The 16,446-nt window shown below is 41.4% G+C and overlaps 1 long non-coding RNA gene across 2 annotated transcripts in view; it reads left to right on the top strand.

Annotated features, from left to right (window-relative positions):
• Positions 1–16,446, top strand: part of LOC123001609 (uncharacterized) — a 35,554-nt gene that overhangs the window by 7,747 nt on the left and 11,361 nt on the right. For both annotated transcript variants that reach the window (XR_008960328.1, XR_006410684.3), the window contains exon 2: positions 3,392–3,567. This is a non-coding gene — a long non-coding RNA (uncharacterized LOC123001609). The remainder of the gene's footprint in view (positions 1–3,391; positions 3,568–16,446) is intronic.

Below are 16,446 nucleotides of genomic sequence, written 5' to 3'. Positions count from 1 at the left end.
TTCTGTGTTTACGCGTTTGGATTCTTCACTTAACCATGAGCTCAGGTGCTCAACAGCAGCAGCATGCTTCATCTGTCCTGGCATCTGAGCCCATAGTGCATAGAAGTTGCTCAGTAAATGGGGGGTGGGGTGGGGGCAGGGAATGCGATACTGAAACCAGACATGCATTTCCTTTTTTTTTCCTTAAGATTTATTTATTTATTTTAGAGAGAGACGGGGTAGGGGAGAGGTTGGGGCAGAGAGAGAGGGAGAGAGATTCTCAAGCAGACTCTGAGCTGAGCGCAGAGCTGGACATGGGGCTCGATCCCATGACCCTGAGACCAGGACCTGGGCCATAACCAAGAGTTGGATGCTTAACTGACTGTGCCCCTGGGCGCCCCATCAGGCATGCATTTCTAATTAGAACCATTTAGGAGCAGCTTTATGAGGTATCATTTGCCTACCAGACACATCACCCATGGGAAGAGTACAATTCAATGGTTTTAGCAACTTCGCAGGAGTATGCAATCGTCACCACAATCTAATTTGAGAAATTGCTGTCCCCTCAGAAAGAAACCCTTAGGCGTCCCCTCCCCAACCCCCTTCACCATCCCCCCCAGCCCTAGGCAGCCCCTGATCTACTTTCTTTCTATAGAGACTTGCCTGTGCTGGACATGGAATGACAAAATACATGGTTCTTCTTTAGCTGGCTCCATTCACACAGCATGCTTTCAAGACTCATCCATGTCGTAGTATGTACCAATAGGTAGTGTGCATCACTCCCCCTTTATTTTTCTAAGATTTTATTTATTTATTTGAGAGAGAAAGAGAGAGAGAGAGCACACATGAGTGGGGGGAAGGGCAGAGGAAGAGGAAGAAGCAGACTCCCTCCTGAGCAGAGAGCCCACATGGGGCTGATTCCAGGACCCTGGGACCGTGACCTGAGCTGAAGGCAGACACTTAACCAACTGAGCCACCCAGGTGCCCCAATCATTCCCCTTTTATGTTCAGATAAGACTTCATTGTATTGTATCTAAGAAACCACTGGCTAACCCAAGGTTATAAAGATTTACCACTACGCTTTCTTCTAAAAGTTGTATAGTGTTAGGTCCATTTTGATATGATTCATTCTGTGAATGGTTTGAGGTAGGGATCCAACTCATTTTCTTGCTTGTGACTATCCAGTTGTCCCTGCACCATTTGTTCAAAAGCCTATTCCTTCCCCACTGAATTGTCTTGGCACTTTGGGAAATCAACTGACCATAAATGTTTATTTGTGAACCCTCAATTTAATCGATTGAGCTCTATGTCTACTCTTATGCTAATACTAATTGAACTATTAATTATGGACCAAAAGATATTGTCCCTGTCAATAATTAAGCTAGAGGCACTAAAATATGAAGCTCAGAAGGGTCCCCAAAATCGTGCTAAGCTCGAGGTCCCGAGAGAAATCTCGCCCTAGAGCAAGGCAGTGGGCTTCAACTGCTGAAAGTCTCTTCTTGGACTCTATTTACATGAGGGAATCATGCACGGGTCACTGTTCTTTGGAACCGGCTGTGTCCCTGCTCAGAAGACTTCTCTCCGGAGCCCCGCTGAAAATTTCCATTCTTCTTTTGCTTCAAAACAAGCCCCACTTGGTCCTAATTTCACTCTCTCCTTTATGCCAAGGTTCATAGTTTGAGTTTCCCCAGCTATTAGACATCTTCTTTAGGAATGTGTAATTCGTTTTTTCAATATATATTTACTAAGCAAATGTTCTGTGCCAGATATTGTTCTTGACTCAGCAAATACACTAGTAAACAAAACAGAAGACCCCTTGCCCTTAAAGAACTTACACTTTAGGGGTACCAGTAGGCGAGAAACCAAGTAATCCAATAAACGAAGGAACCCCAGAGAGCAATAAGTGCTACAAAGACAGTAGAAAGAGAGAGCAGGATCACAAGTAAAAGACGGGTCTTATTTTAGACAGACTGGTGGACGGGAGTCTCCCCAAGAAGGTGGTATTTGAGCAGAGTCCTAAGCATTGGGAAGCGAGCCATGTGAGGATCTAAGAGCGTGAAAGAGGACATTGGCCACCTCCATTTTGACCTCGGTCTGTACTTTCTAATTGATTAAATTCTTCTTTCCAGCTTATCTCTTAACTTAGACAAAAGACCCTGCAGGCAAAGCATCCCCCATGGGAACCAACACCATCCCCTCCAGCAATGGGGGCTGCCCGGAGCCGGCCAGACCTCTTGTGACTGACCCCAAGACAATGATAGACCAGACCTTTGCTGCTCACCTGCACGGACCCACCGACCTTTGTCCCACATTTTCCTTATATAAATCTAGAAGTATCTTCAGCACTTTGGAGACAGTCTTTGAGACACTAGTCTGCTATCTTCCTGGTGTTGGCCTTACTGAAATAAATTCCTATCCTGTTTCACCATTACTTGTCTCTGCCTTTGGATTTTATCAGCAGCCAATTGCTGAACCTCTTTTCTTTGGGATCCCCAGAGGCAGGTGCTCTTGCACCCTTGGGCCCCTATTACAAGGGAACTTATCCAGACGGAGGTGATAGCAAGTACAAGGGCTCCAAGGAGAGTATGAAGAATAGCAAGAAAGCAAATGTGGCTGGAGCTGAGTGAATGAGGGAGAAAGGGGTAGGAAGCAGACAGAGGTCAAAGAAGAAGCCTAAGGCAAGACCATGCAGGGCTCTGTAGATCAGGAATAGGAAATTAGATTTTTATTCTAAATACAAGGGAAAATCCTTGGAGAGTTTAAAGCAAGGGAGTGGTGTGATCTGATTTACACCTTAAAAATACCACTCTGCTAGAAGAAAACAGATGAAAATCTTTGTGACCCTGAGTCGGGCATGGATTTCTCAGCTATATATAGCACACAAAAGCTTGAGCCATAAAAGAAGATATGGACATGATTAAAATTAAGAATTTCTGCTCTCTGAGAAACACTGTGTAGAGGATTAAAAGACAGGGCACAACCAGTCCAATACGTAAGAAGCTTGGAGATTGCCATTCCATCCTGACAACAAGTAGAGAGCAGAACGAACTAAAAAATCAACCGCTGTTCTTATGTCTATTAGAAAGAAACAACAGGCCCAAAATGGAGTCACTTGTGATAAGCCGCACCAAGACTTAATACCTATCCTAACTGCCGTTTCAGCCTCTCCAAGAAGTGGAATCACAAACCTGTCTGGAACTTTCTGGTGGCACTAGTGAGGTCATCTGTGTGATGAGACTCCCTGCCTTCCCCTAAGGGAAGGTGGTGAGCTTACATGAAATAAAAACCGTCCATTTTGTACAGCTCCTTGGACCTTCTTTCCACCTGCTAGGTGGGGTGCTCAGTTCATGAATTGTTGAATAAAGACAGTGAGATCTTTGAATCTACTCAGCTACAATTTGTTTTTGAACAGATTTATAAGAGACGTGAGGCTACAAGACAAACTGCTGCCCACAAAAATTGGAGTGACATCTAGGTGGATGCGGAGAATCACAACTGATCTGAGCAGAAGCCCGTAAGCCAGAAGCTGCGTGGGACCCTGAACCATAACTGACAAGTACTGGAAACTCAACGTGAGCAAGTTTGGAGGTAAAAAGGAGGGGGAAAGGAATCATTTTTAAATACGCCAGAGCATTCCATTCTTAAACAAAGTCCATCCCCAGGAGAGACTATTTTTTTTAATGATTTTATTTATTTATTTGAGAGAGAGAGAGAGATAGTGAGAGATAGAGCATGAGAAGGGGAAAGAGGGAGAAAGGGAAGAGAAGGAGAAGCAGGCTCCCCACTGAGTGGGGAGCCCGATGTGGGGCTCGATCCCAGGACCCAGGGATCATGACCTGAGCCAAAGGCAGATGCTTAACCAACTGAGCCACACAGGCGCCCCAGGAGAAACTATTTAACTAGAGTATATATTGCTGGGGTTTTTTCAGAGCCTAACTGACCTGGGGCAGGGGAAATACCCATCTCTAGCCATCCCGTCCCACCTAAGTGGGGGACAAAACTGACAAGCACTGTGAAGTTCCCAGTGCAGAGACACAGGCTCACTAAAAGCCCAAGATCTAATCACCGGACTATAGAAAGCTTCACTCCCCCACACTTTACCACCACATCACTAAAAGCCTATTTACAGCACTTCCTTTAACCCAGTACATCGGGTTCACCCATCAAGAAAAAATTACATGGCATAAGGCAGAAAACACAGTTGGAAGAGACAGAGCAAGCATCAGAACTAGATTCGGATATGGCAGGGATGTTAAAATTATCTGATCGAGATTTAAAGCAACTAGGATGAAATATGCTAGGGACCCAATAGATGAAATAGACAGTATGCGCAGATGGCCATGCAAAGTAAGCAGAGACATGCAAATTCTAAGAAAGGACCACAAAGAAGTGCTAGAAATTAAAACCAGAGAAACAGAAAGAAAGAATGCCTTTGATAGGCTTACTAGCAGAATGGACACTGCTAAGGAAGGAATCTCTGAACTTGAGGATCTCTCAATAGAAAGCAGATCTCAAAGGGAAATTTGTAGCATTGCATGCATATATTAGAAAAGGAGAAAGATCTAAAACCACAATATAAACTTCCACCTTGAGAAGCTAGAAAAAGAAGAGCAAATTAAATCTAACGTACTCAGATCTCTTAAAAAGATAATGAAGGAATACTATGAACAACTCTATGCCCACAAATTTTACAATCTAGATGCAATGGACCAATTCCCTGAAGGGTGCAATCTGCCAAAACTCACACAAGAAGAAACAAACAAACATCTGAATAGACCTATATCTTTTAAAGAATTAGAATCACTACTTAGTAACTTTCTAAAATAGAAAGCACAAGGGCCAGATGGATTCACTGGTAAATTCTATCAAACATTTAAGGAAGAAATTGTACTAATTCTCTACAGTCTTTTCCAGAAGATATAAGCAGGGGAAATACTTCCTAACCCATTTTCTGAGGCTAGCATTTTTTAAATACCAAAATCAAAGACATCACAACAAAAGAAAATTACAGACCAATATATCTCATGAACATAGATGTAAAAATCCTCAACAAAATATTAGCAAATAGGGGCACCTGGGTGGCTTAGTCATTAAGTGTCTGCCTTCAGCTCAGGTCATGATCCCAGGGTCCTGGGATCGAGCCCGTCAAGCTCCCTGCTCAGCAGGAAACCTGCTTCTCCCTCTCCTTCTGCTTATGTTCCCTCTCTTGCTGTGTCTCTCTCTGTCAAATAAATAAAATCTTTAAAAATAATTTTTAAAAATATTAGCAAAAAGAATTCAACAACGTCTAGAAAGCATTATACACCATGACCAAGTGGGATTTATCTTAGATATGCAAAACTGGTTCAACATTTGAGAATCAGTTAACATAATCCACCACATCAATAGGCTAAAGAAGAAAATTTCCATGATCATATCCATAGATGCACAAAAAAGCATTTGACAAAATCCAATACCCATTCATAATAAACACTCTCAGTAAGTTAAGAATAGAGGGGAACTTCCTCAACTTGATGCGGAATATCTACAAATAATCTACAGATAGCACCATACTTAGGGTGAAAAGCTCAAAGCTTTTCTATTAAGATCAAGAGCCAGGCAAAAATGTTCCCTCTCACTATTCCTTTTCAACATTATACTAGAAGTCCTAGCTATTGTATTAACACAAGAAAAGGAAATAAAATTTGAACCCATTGGAAAGGAAGACATAAAACTATCTTTGTTTGCAGGAGACATGATTGTCTGATGTAGAAAATCCAAAAGAATCAACCAGAAAACTGGAACTAATAAGTGACTACAGCAAGTTTGTAGGATATAAGGCTAATATACAAAAGTTGTATATTTTTTCCTATATACCAGGCATGACCAAGTGGAATTCAAAATTAAAAACACAATACCCTTTACTTTAGCACCTCAACAAACAAAATACTTTGGTATAGATCTAACAAAATATGAACAAGATCTATATAAGGAAAACTACAAAATTCCAAGGAAGGATATCATGGACTAAGTAAGTGGAGAGATATTCCATGTTCATGGATTGGAAAACTCAAGAGATCAGTTCCTCCCAACTTGCTCTTTATTTTTTTTTTTAAGATTTTATTTATTTATTCAACAGAGATAGAGACAGCCAGCGAGACAGGGAACACAAGCAGGGGGAGTGGGAGAGGAAGAAGCAGGCTCCCAGCAGAGGAGTCTGATGTGGGGCTCGATCCCATAACGCCGGGATCACGCCTGAGCGGAAGGCAGACGCTTAACCACTGTGCCACCCAGGCGCCCCCCAACTTGCTCTTTAAATTCAATATAATTCCAACCAAAATCTGAGCAAGCTGTTTTGTGGATATCAACAAACAAACTCTAAAGTTTATGTGGAGGGCAAAATACCAGGAATGGCTGACACCATATTGAAGGAGAACAACAAAGTTGAAGGACAGACACTACCTAACTTCAACACTTACTATTGAGCTTCAGTAATCCAGACAGTGCGGTATTGACAAGAAAAAAGACAAATAGATCCATAGAACAGAAGCCTAGAAATAGATATATGTATGTGTGTGTGTGTATATATATACACACACACACACACATATGTCAACTTACCTTTGACAAAGGACCAAGCAAAATGCAATGGAGAATAGTCTTTCCAGCAAACGGTACTAAAACAACTGTACATCCAGATGCAAAATAATGAGTCTAGACACAGACCTCACACTCTTCACAAAAATTAACTCAAAATGGATCACATACAAAACTAACACACAAAACCATAAAATTCCTGGAAGATAATACAGGAGAAAACCTAGATGACCTTGGGTAACGCAATGACTTTTTACATATAGCACCAAAGAATTAATAAGCTGGACTTCATTAAAATCAAAAACTCTGCCCTGTGTCTGATCGCCTTGCTTTGGTCACATGCCAACAATCCCTGGCCATTGTGGGGGAGGGGACCTTAACCAACAGCCCCACCAACCTGCAAACCTCTGACAGGGAAAGTGCTGGTATAAACTTAAAGGAAGTTTAATTGCCAGCACTTGGAAGCAACCAAGATGTCCTTCCACAGGCGAATGGATCAATAAACTATGGTCCATGCAGACAGTGGGCTATCATTTCGTGCTAAAAAGAAATGCAGCCATGAAGAGCCGCGTAGGAACCTGAAATGCGCATGACTGCGTAAAGAAGCCGATCTGAGAAGGCTGCGTACGGTATGATCCCAAGTCTGTGACATTCTGGAAAAGGCAAAGTTATGGAGACAGTGGAAGATCGGCAGTGGCCAGGGGTGGGGGAGGGGCACCGAGGGCTTCTAGGGCAGTAGAACTATTCCGTGAGATAATATAATGCTGGATACACGTCATTATACATTCGTCCGAACCCACAGAACGTACAACACCAGGAGTGAAGCCTGGTGTCAACTCTGGACTGTGGGTGTTAATGACGTGTCTGTGTAGGTTGGTCACTGGTAATGAGTGTCCCGCTCCGGTGGGGGAGGCTGTGGGAAGGGGGGCGCAGGAGGTATATGGGAAATCTGTGCACCTTCTGCCCAGTGTTCCTATGAACCAAAACTATTCTAAAAAATAAAATATATTTTAAAAGGCAAGGTATAGACTGGGAGAAAATATTTGCAAACCACATATCCAAAGAAAAAAATAGTTCTATCCATACTATTAACAAAAACCTTCTTAGCTCAAGAGGCAGAAAACAAACAATCCAACTGGAAAACAGCAAAGGACTCGGACTCTTCACTAAAGCAGGTGTATGAATGGCAAACAAGCATACAGAAAGATGTTTGACGTCATCAGCTAATAAGGCAATGCGAGTTAAAACCACAACAGATATCATTACACACTCTATTTTTATTCGAAAAATAAAAGAAACCGGATCCCTTACACACTGCCAGTGGGAATGTAAAATGGTACAGCCACTCCGGAAAACAGTTTGGCAGTTTCTTATAAAGTTAAAAATATACTTACCATACAACTTAGCAGTGCCACTCCTATTTACCCAAAGAGAAATGAAAATTTATGTTCGCTCAAAAGCACATAAGTCAATGTTCCTAACAGTTCTTTTTATCGTCACCAAAAACTGGAAACAACCTAAACGTCCTTCAGGAGGTGAATGGATAGACCAGCTGCGGTGCCACGGAACACTACTCCACAGAATATGGTATTCCATACCGAGGGATACTACTCCACGGAATACGGTATTCCATACCATGGAGCTACGAGAAGGAATGAACTATTGAAACACGTTCCAATACGAATGAATCTCAAATACATGATAAATGATGGCCCAGAAAGAACACAAAAACTGTACGATTCTATTTACATAACATTCTGGAAAAGACCAGAGGGACAGCAAATAGATGCGTGGTTTCCAGGGCTGAAGGCAGGAGGAAAGACAACTGCAACACAGCCCAGGGGCATATTTTAGGATAACGGAACAATTCCACGTCTTAATTGAGCTGGTGTCTACAGACTGCGTACATTTGTCAAAACTCTCAGATGACCAACAGGGCGAGTAGTGATGTCGTGTGCTGAAACGGGGCTGACGGCGTGGGGGGTAGCAAGCTTCAAGGGTGTGGGACTAAGAGTTCTTTATCGGACACGTGCTGTTTAAGACCATCAGGCCGTCAGGTAGAAACGATATGTACGACCCTAGAGTTCAGAAGAGAAGTCAGAAATGCAAGTCTCCTTCGGGACTCCTGAGCATTTTCACGGGGCTGTCACCCATAAGCACACCACCCGCAATCACCAGACCAACGTCACCGTTGTCATTTCTACATCGGGTGCCTTTTCTTCCTTAGACCTGACAGAAATGGGGATGAGCCAGAAGTCACTTCCTCCATGTCACTTCTAACTAGATCCTAGATGTGTCTGGTCAAAAACCTGCAAACAGGGGCGCCTGGGTGGCTCAGTTGTTAAGTGTCTGCCTTCGGCTCAGGGTGTGATCCTGGCGTTCTGGGATCGAGCCCCACATCAGGCTCCTTTCCTAGGAGCCTGCTTCTTCCTCTCCCACTCCCCCTGCTTGTGTTCCCTCTCTCGCTGGCTGTCTCTCTCTGTCAAATAAATAAATAAAATCTTAAAAAAAAAAAAAAAAACCTGCAAACAGAACCTTGACCTTTGACCCACCTATTTTGTGACCATGAAGTTGAAGCTCCATACAAGGCCACAGCCTTGAAAATCTGAACCACCGAGAGCTATAAAAGAATGCCGGATTTGATTAGTCCTATAAAAGTGATTTATTGTACATATGCATGTGTGCATATGATTCTTAAGTATTTTCAGCAAATTGAAAACATATTTGAAACTTATGGAAGTTTGGAGAAATAAAAATGAGCATAGATAGTAAGCAAGGGGGACTACCACACTAGATTTGTGGCTTCATGGACATAAAAAGCCATTGCTGAAACAAACCCGTCCTATGTAAATAAAAAGTTAAAAGGAAAAGTCAGATCTAATTTATTCTGTTTGCACTTCCGTAGTCAGAAGGCTTTCGTTTTTTGTTTTGTCTTGGAATCGGCTCCCTTATATAACACATGTCAAAATAGCTGGGAAAATGGGATGAACCAGTGCCAGCTGACATTCTTGTCCCACAGGGACAACTCCCTTCTGGCTCCTTATTTTCTTTTCATATTTTGGGCACCGTGAGCCGGTGGTTGGAGCACAGGCGGGCCGGCCGCCGGGCTCTGCGGGAGCGAGGACCGAAGGCTTGGGCCTTCCCGACCACGGCGGCCTCACCCAGGGTGTGGTCAGCAGGAATTTCGCCATCAGTTAGATCCCTCCACCAGCCCAGTTTTGCTAAAGTGTAATTTGGGTGCTTAAGGACGAGGGAAAGGTGAACCAAAGTACTTTCAGAGATGTAGGTCACCAAAGAAGGGAAAATTGCATGTGTTCAAGAGCTTACCTTCCAGGGGAGGTTTTAAACAGACAGAGACACCTGGGCTCAGTCGGTGAAGCGTCTGCCTTCAGCTCAGGTCACGATCCCAGGGTCCTGGGATCGAGTCCCGAGTCTGGCTCCCTGCTCAGCGGGGAGTCTGCTTCAGCTGTCATTCCCTCTGCTTGTGCTCGCTCACTCTTTCTCTCTGACAAATAAATAAAATATTTTAAAAGAATAAATAAATAGACAACCACATGCTAATCCTGGTTCCACCAAATGTGCTGCTTGGGGCATGTAGCGACCCCTCAATTTCTCAGTCAGTTCTCTAAGACGAAACTCATACACGTGATTAGACGGGTCCTTTGATGGAAAACCCTACAGAAAGGAATACATTCAAAATGGGTAACAGCTTTTGTCACATAGGTACTCAGGAAAGGTGGGGTGTTTTTTTTTCAGTTTTTGTTTAAATTCCAATTAGTTAATATACTGTGTAATATCAGTATCAGGTATACACCATGGTGACTCATCACTTCCATTCATCACCTGGTGCTCATCAGGGCAGGTGCACTCCGTAATCCCCACTGCCTATTTCACTCATCCCCCATCCACCCGAGAAAGGTTTTGAATTGAGTTCCTTAGATGACTGGAAAAATAATTCTAAAGGGTGTTTGCCAATAAATAAACAAACAAACAAATAAATAAATAAATAAATAAATAAATAAATAAAAATTATGGGAAATAAGAAATAATTTCTTTTTTTAAGTTTTATATATTTATTTTAGAGAGGGAGAGAGAGCATGCAAGCAGGGGGAGAGGCAGGGGGGAGAGAGAGAGAGAGAGAGAGAGAGAATCCTCAAGCAGACTCCCTGCTGAGTACAAAGCCTGACACGGGACTCCAACCTAGGACCCTGAGATCATGACCTGATCCAAAATCAAGAGTTGGCTGCTTAACCAACTGAGCCACCCAGGAGCCCCAAGAGAAATCATTTCTAAAAGGCCTTTAATTTTTAGGGTGCTAAGTAAATCCTAAGATAAGACACAACCCCTCTCCTATGTCTCAGAAACTCTTTTCTTGCTCATACTAGATTCCTTTTCTCTACCTTCAATCAATCAATTGATCAATATTTACAGAACATTTACAATATAACTGACTCCATAATAGGCACCAGAGAAAATCTGGTAAGATAAAGAATGGGTGGTCCTTGCACGAAAGAAGTCTGTCATCTATGTGGGAAATACTAAGATTCAAAATGGCAGCAAGTATTATATCTCTGCTTTGCAGACAGAGGCAGAATCAGAGGCAAGGGGGGTCAGTGAAGACTGGAGTCCTCAGGAAAAGCTCTATTTATTTTTTAAAAGATTTCTATTTATTTATTTGTCAGAGAGAAAGAGAGAGAGCACAGGCAGGGGGAGTAGCAGAGGGAGAGGGAGAAACAAACTCCCCGCTGAGCGGAGAGCCCAATGCGGGGCTCGATCTCAGGACTCTGAGATCTTGACCTGTACTGAGGGAAGACCCTTAACCAACTGAGCCACCCAGGCATCCCAGGAAAATCTTTATAAGTTTCATCTTTCTTCTGGCTTGGAAGGGGAAGGAAGGATGTCAAGTGTGGAATCTTGAAGCTTGGAGCCTGGAGGACAACAGTGCATTTCTCACTAAGGAGGCAATTATGCAATCCAGTTCACAGGGACAAAACAAGTAGATTTATCCAAATGGGGTGCCAAGACAGTCGAGAACTGTACTATCCAATATGGTAGACACTAGTCACACATACCTATTCAAATATAAATTCACTATGATTAAATAAAATTAAATGTTCAATTCTTCAGTCTCAACACATATGGCTCAATGGCCATATGTGGCTGGCGGTAGCATTTTGGACAGCGCAGATATTAAACATTTCCATCATTCCAGAAAGTTCTCTTGGACAGTGCAGGCCTAGAGCCAGGGAAATGTGAAGGGAGAGGCAGGATTGCCAAGCTTCAAAGAATCCCCCAAGCCCACTGGCATGTTGCTGTATCTGGTTTCTATTTGCTTCCTTTGGCGACAAGGTGTCCAAATCCAAAAGGGATTTAATTGATTTAACTAGATTTTGGTAATGACTTTGCCTCTCCCCCAGCTTCACTGTCATACAATATTGTGTAAGTTTAAAGCGTACAGTGATTTGATACCCTTATCAATTGCAAAATGGTCACCACCATAGCATGAGCTCACACCTGCCATCGTGTCGCATAATGACCATTTCTGTTTTGTGGCGAGAACATTTCAGATCTACTCTGTCAGCAACTTTCAAGTACATAATACAGTATTGTTAACCATAATCACCATGCCCTACATTATAGCCCCAGAACTAATTCATCTTATAGCTGAAAGTTTGCACCCTTTGACCACTGTCTCCCCATTTCCCCGTTCCCCAGTGCCCATGCTGACCACCATTCTACACCATTCTACTCTCTGCTTCCATGAATGTGGCATTATTAGATTCCACACGTAAGTGAGATTGAGGATTTGTCTTTCTCTCTGACTTATTTCTCTTAACATAGTACTTTTAAGGTCCACCCATGCTGTTGCAAATGGCAGGATTTCCTTCTTTCTCATGGCTAAATAGCATATATATACGTGATATTATATCTCATGTGATATATATGATCATATATCCCATATTATATATCACGTATATATCACATCTTCTGTATCTATTCATCTGTTGATGGACGATGAGCTTGTTTCCATACCTCGCCTGTGGTGAATAGCTCTGCACTAAACATGAGTAGGCAGATCTTTCTCAAGACTCTGTTTTCCTTTTCCTTGGATATATATCCAGAAATGGGATTGTCGGATCATACGGTAATTCTACTTTAATTTCTTTTCTTCAAGAAAGTTTTTCAATAATATGCAAGTTAGTATGCTTTTATTTTACCTGTAGCTTCCATCACAAAGTTCTTAAAATTACTATAAACCTGAGAAAGATATTGGCATGCTTTGTAAGTCCTCCCAGGTTTTGAAATTTACCTTGTATTGTGGGTAGATAAAAAGGGAAGGATTCCTTTTCACTTAGGGAATGCTGACTAAGAGTTCCAATATTTAGCACAGTTTTAGTTTTTACTTGTTGAACATGATTTGGGCCGTAGATATGGTAAACCTTCTTCATCTACCGAAACAGTTTAATGTTAGTTAGTTGCTCCGGAAGATGTTAACTTCTGCGAAGTTCACTGAAAAACCTCCCTGTCTTTGTCCACGGCGGCTGCACCAGTGTGCATTCCCACCAACCGTACCTGAGGATCCCTTCTCTAATCACCCTCGCCAACACTTGTCTCTTGTCTCTTTGATGATAGCCATCTCAGCAGGTGTGAGATGACATCTCGCTGTGGTTTCGATTTGCATTTCCCTGATGATGAGCGATGTCAAACACCTTTTCGTGAGCCTGCTGGCCATCTGCATGCCTTGTTTAGGACAATGTCTCTTTAGTTCCTCTGCCCGTTTTCCTTTTTCACTATTTGCTATTGAGTTGTAGGAGTTCTTTATAAATGTTGGATATGAACACCTTATCAGATATAAAATTGACAAATATTTCCTCCCATTCCATAGATTGCCTTTCCATTTTGTTGCCTGTTTCTTTTGCTGTGAAGAAGTTTTCTCGTTCGCTATAGTCCCGCTTATTCATCTTGGCTTTTGTTGTTTGTGTTTTGCCAAAAAATTGCCACAATCAATGTCAAGGAGATTTCCCCCTCTGTTTTTTTCTAGGAACTTTATGATTTCAGGTCTTACGTTTAAGTCTTAATTTTGGAGAGTGGTATAAGACAAGAGTCCAATTTCATTCTTCTGCGTGTGTTAATCTAGTTTTTCCAACACCGTGTATTGAAAAGACTATCCTTTCCCCATCGGGTATGCTTGGCTGCCTTGTTAAATGTTACTCGACCAGATATGCATGGGTCTATTTCTGGTGCTTTTGATTCTGTTCCGTTGGTCTACGTGTCTATTTTTCTGCCAGTCCCACACTGTTTGGATTACCACAGCTTTGTAGTGTAGTTTGAAATCAGCAAGTGGGTTGCCTCCCGCTTACTTCCTTCTCAGGACTGCTTTGGCTCTTCAGTTTTCTGTGGTTTCATTCGGTAACGTTTGATACTTGAGATCATATCTGAGAAGCACAGCAGGGGGCGGGGCAGGGAATGGAAGCAATTGTATTTGCATTTAACTCTGGCTTTTAAGTGGAGCTGGAGAAGGACTCGACTAATTGGGTCCCCTTTGGGAAAAGGCTGTCATTTGTGGAAAATATGAGTGAGAGCCTCACTTCAGGAAACAATAAATAAAATTGCAGGACATTTCAGGGGCAGGCGGGAAGCAAGTCCGAGTCTTAAGCTGAGAAATCACTATTAAAGCAGCTGTTGAGGGCTAAAGCTGACATGAAAAGAGCAAAGCCAAGAACCTAGCAGTTAAAGCAAAACGTAGATCCTATGAGGAATGTGGAGTCCCTTGTTAAGAAGCAGACAGAAAATAGAGCTAAGCGGAGTACCAGCTCAGCGGGCTTGCAGAGCTCCATCTCGAGAGTGAATATGAATATAGAGAGAAATAGGTCCGTCCATTCTCATTTTCTTCTACGTCTATTTTTATAACCACACAGAAAGATTAGAGTAGGTAAATGTACGTGCTCCGTGGGTACAAGGCCACTAAATATTGATTTAATGGTTAAAATTAAAAGTTTCTAGAAATTGTTTTTCAAACTCCACAGCTCCCCCCCCCCCCCCCGCACTGTGCTAAGAGCACACTTCTCCGTCCCTTGCTCTTCATCTAAAAACCTGAAAATAGGGGCGCCTGGGTGGGTCAGGCAGTTGAGCATCTGGCTCTTGGTTTCGACTCAAGTCATGATCTCAGGGTTGTGAGATGGAGCCCCATGTCACTCTCCATGCTGGGTGTGGAGCCTGCTTAAGATTCTGTCTCCCTGGCCCGCACTCTCTCATTCTCTCTCTCCCTCAAAAAAAAAAAAAAAAAGGCATAAAAAATAAAATAAAATAAATTAAAAATTAAAAATAGAAGTCTGAAAATAGTGTCCAGTACTAGTCAAGGGCAGAGACGTAACTATTATATGGTCATCTACCCGTCCAAGTCTTTAAAATAGATTGAAATGCTACCCTGTCCAAATTTTTAGAATTGGCTTTAGAAATAAATGTGACTGTGAATTATGTATTAATATATGGGTGAACTGCTTACCCAAATTCGTGTAGAAGCCCTTAAATCCGGACCGATGTCACTTTTCCTTCGCTGACCTGTTATTACAAGACCACTGTCTTTACTGTATGAAACCAGGTAAGATGAATCGCTAGGTTAATTAAGTGAGTGGAACTGGCTTTCATTTGACAAAATAAATAAGTAAAATCTTCAAAACATGTGGAAATTTAAATCACAGTTCCAGTGTTGATTCTGATTTAATTGAATTCTAGTCAGATTATGGTCTGTAAGATATTGATCTCTTAAAAATTTGTTGAGAATACTTTTTTAATCTAGTATTGTGATAAATTTCTTTTGTAAAATTCCATAGATAATCTGAAAGAATAGATTGCATATATTCTTCATTTGCTTGGTTCAGAGTATTATATATATTTAATACATGCATCAGATCAAATTTTAAAGTCTTATGTTCAAATATTCTGGGTAGTTGTTAATTTTTTTATTCTGTGATAGCTGTCCAAAGTGTGTTAAAATCTTTTACCATTACAATAGATTGGTAAATTTCTCTATAATATGGTCGGTTTTTGAGGTACCCATAGGCTTATGACTGTATGTTATGAAGCATGTTGTTAATATATATTTTGTCCCTCTTTGTTGTTATTAATGTTTTATGTTTGAAAATTTTATTGCATCTGATATTAAGATATCCATATCAGCTTTCTTTTTGTTAATATTTTTACAGTGTGGGGCACCTGGCTGGCTCAGTCAGTAGCGCGTATGACCCTTGGCCTCAGGGTTGTAAGTTCAAGCCCCATGTTGGGTGTAGAGATTACTTAAAAATAAAATCTTAAAAAAAATATTTTTTTACTGTGAATCATTTTCTATTCCTTCATTTTTCATTTCCCTGTATTGTTTTGTGTTAGATATGTCTCTTGTATGCAGTATATAACTGACTTTGTTTTTTTATTCATTCTAATTATCTCGTTTTATTTTATTTTTTTTTAATTTTTTTTATTATATTATATTAGTCACCATACAGTACATCCCCGGTTTCCGATGTAAAGTTCGATGATTCATTAGTTGCGTATAACACCCAGTGCACCATGCAATACGTGCTCTCCTTACTATAATTATCTCTTTTTTAAAATCAATTTTTATCATCTATGGTTGCAAAGGTGAATGATAATATTTGAATTTATGTTTAACTCCCTTTTTTTTTTCACTTCATGTTTACCTTCCTTTGCTTCCCTTCACACTTTTCCTGCCTTGTCTTGCATTACATTTTCTGTGTTCCCCTTTTCCTCTTCTATTGACTTAGGCATTATATTTTATTTATTTTGGTAATTGTCCTGAAATGGTTAACATACATACTTAACTAACCACTTTCTAAGAGCATCTAAAATTATCCAGTGTTTTTGTCCTTTCTT

Source organism: Ursus arctos, unplaced genomic scaffold (assembly GCF_023065955.2).
Source record: "Ursus arctos isolate Adak ecotype North America unplaced genomic scaffold, UrsArc2.0 scaffold_2, whole genome shotgun sequence".
Taxonomy (NCBI): domain Eukaryota; kingdom Metazoa; phylum Chordata; class Mammalia; order Carnivora; family Ursidae; genus Ursus; species Ursus arctos.
The sequence above is the reverse complement of the archived record's forward strand: the minus strand, read 5'-3'. Positions and strand labels throughout refer to the sequence as shown.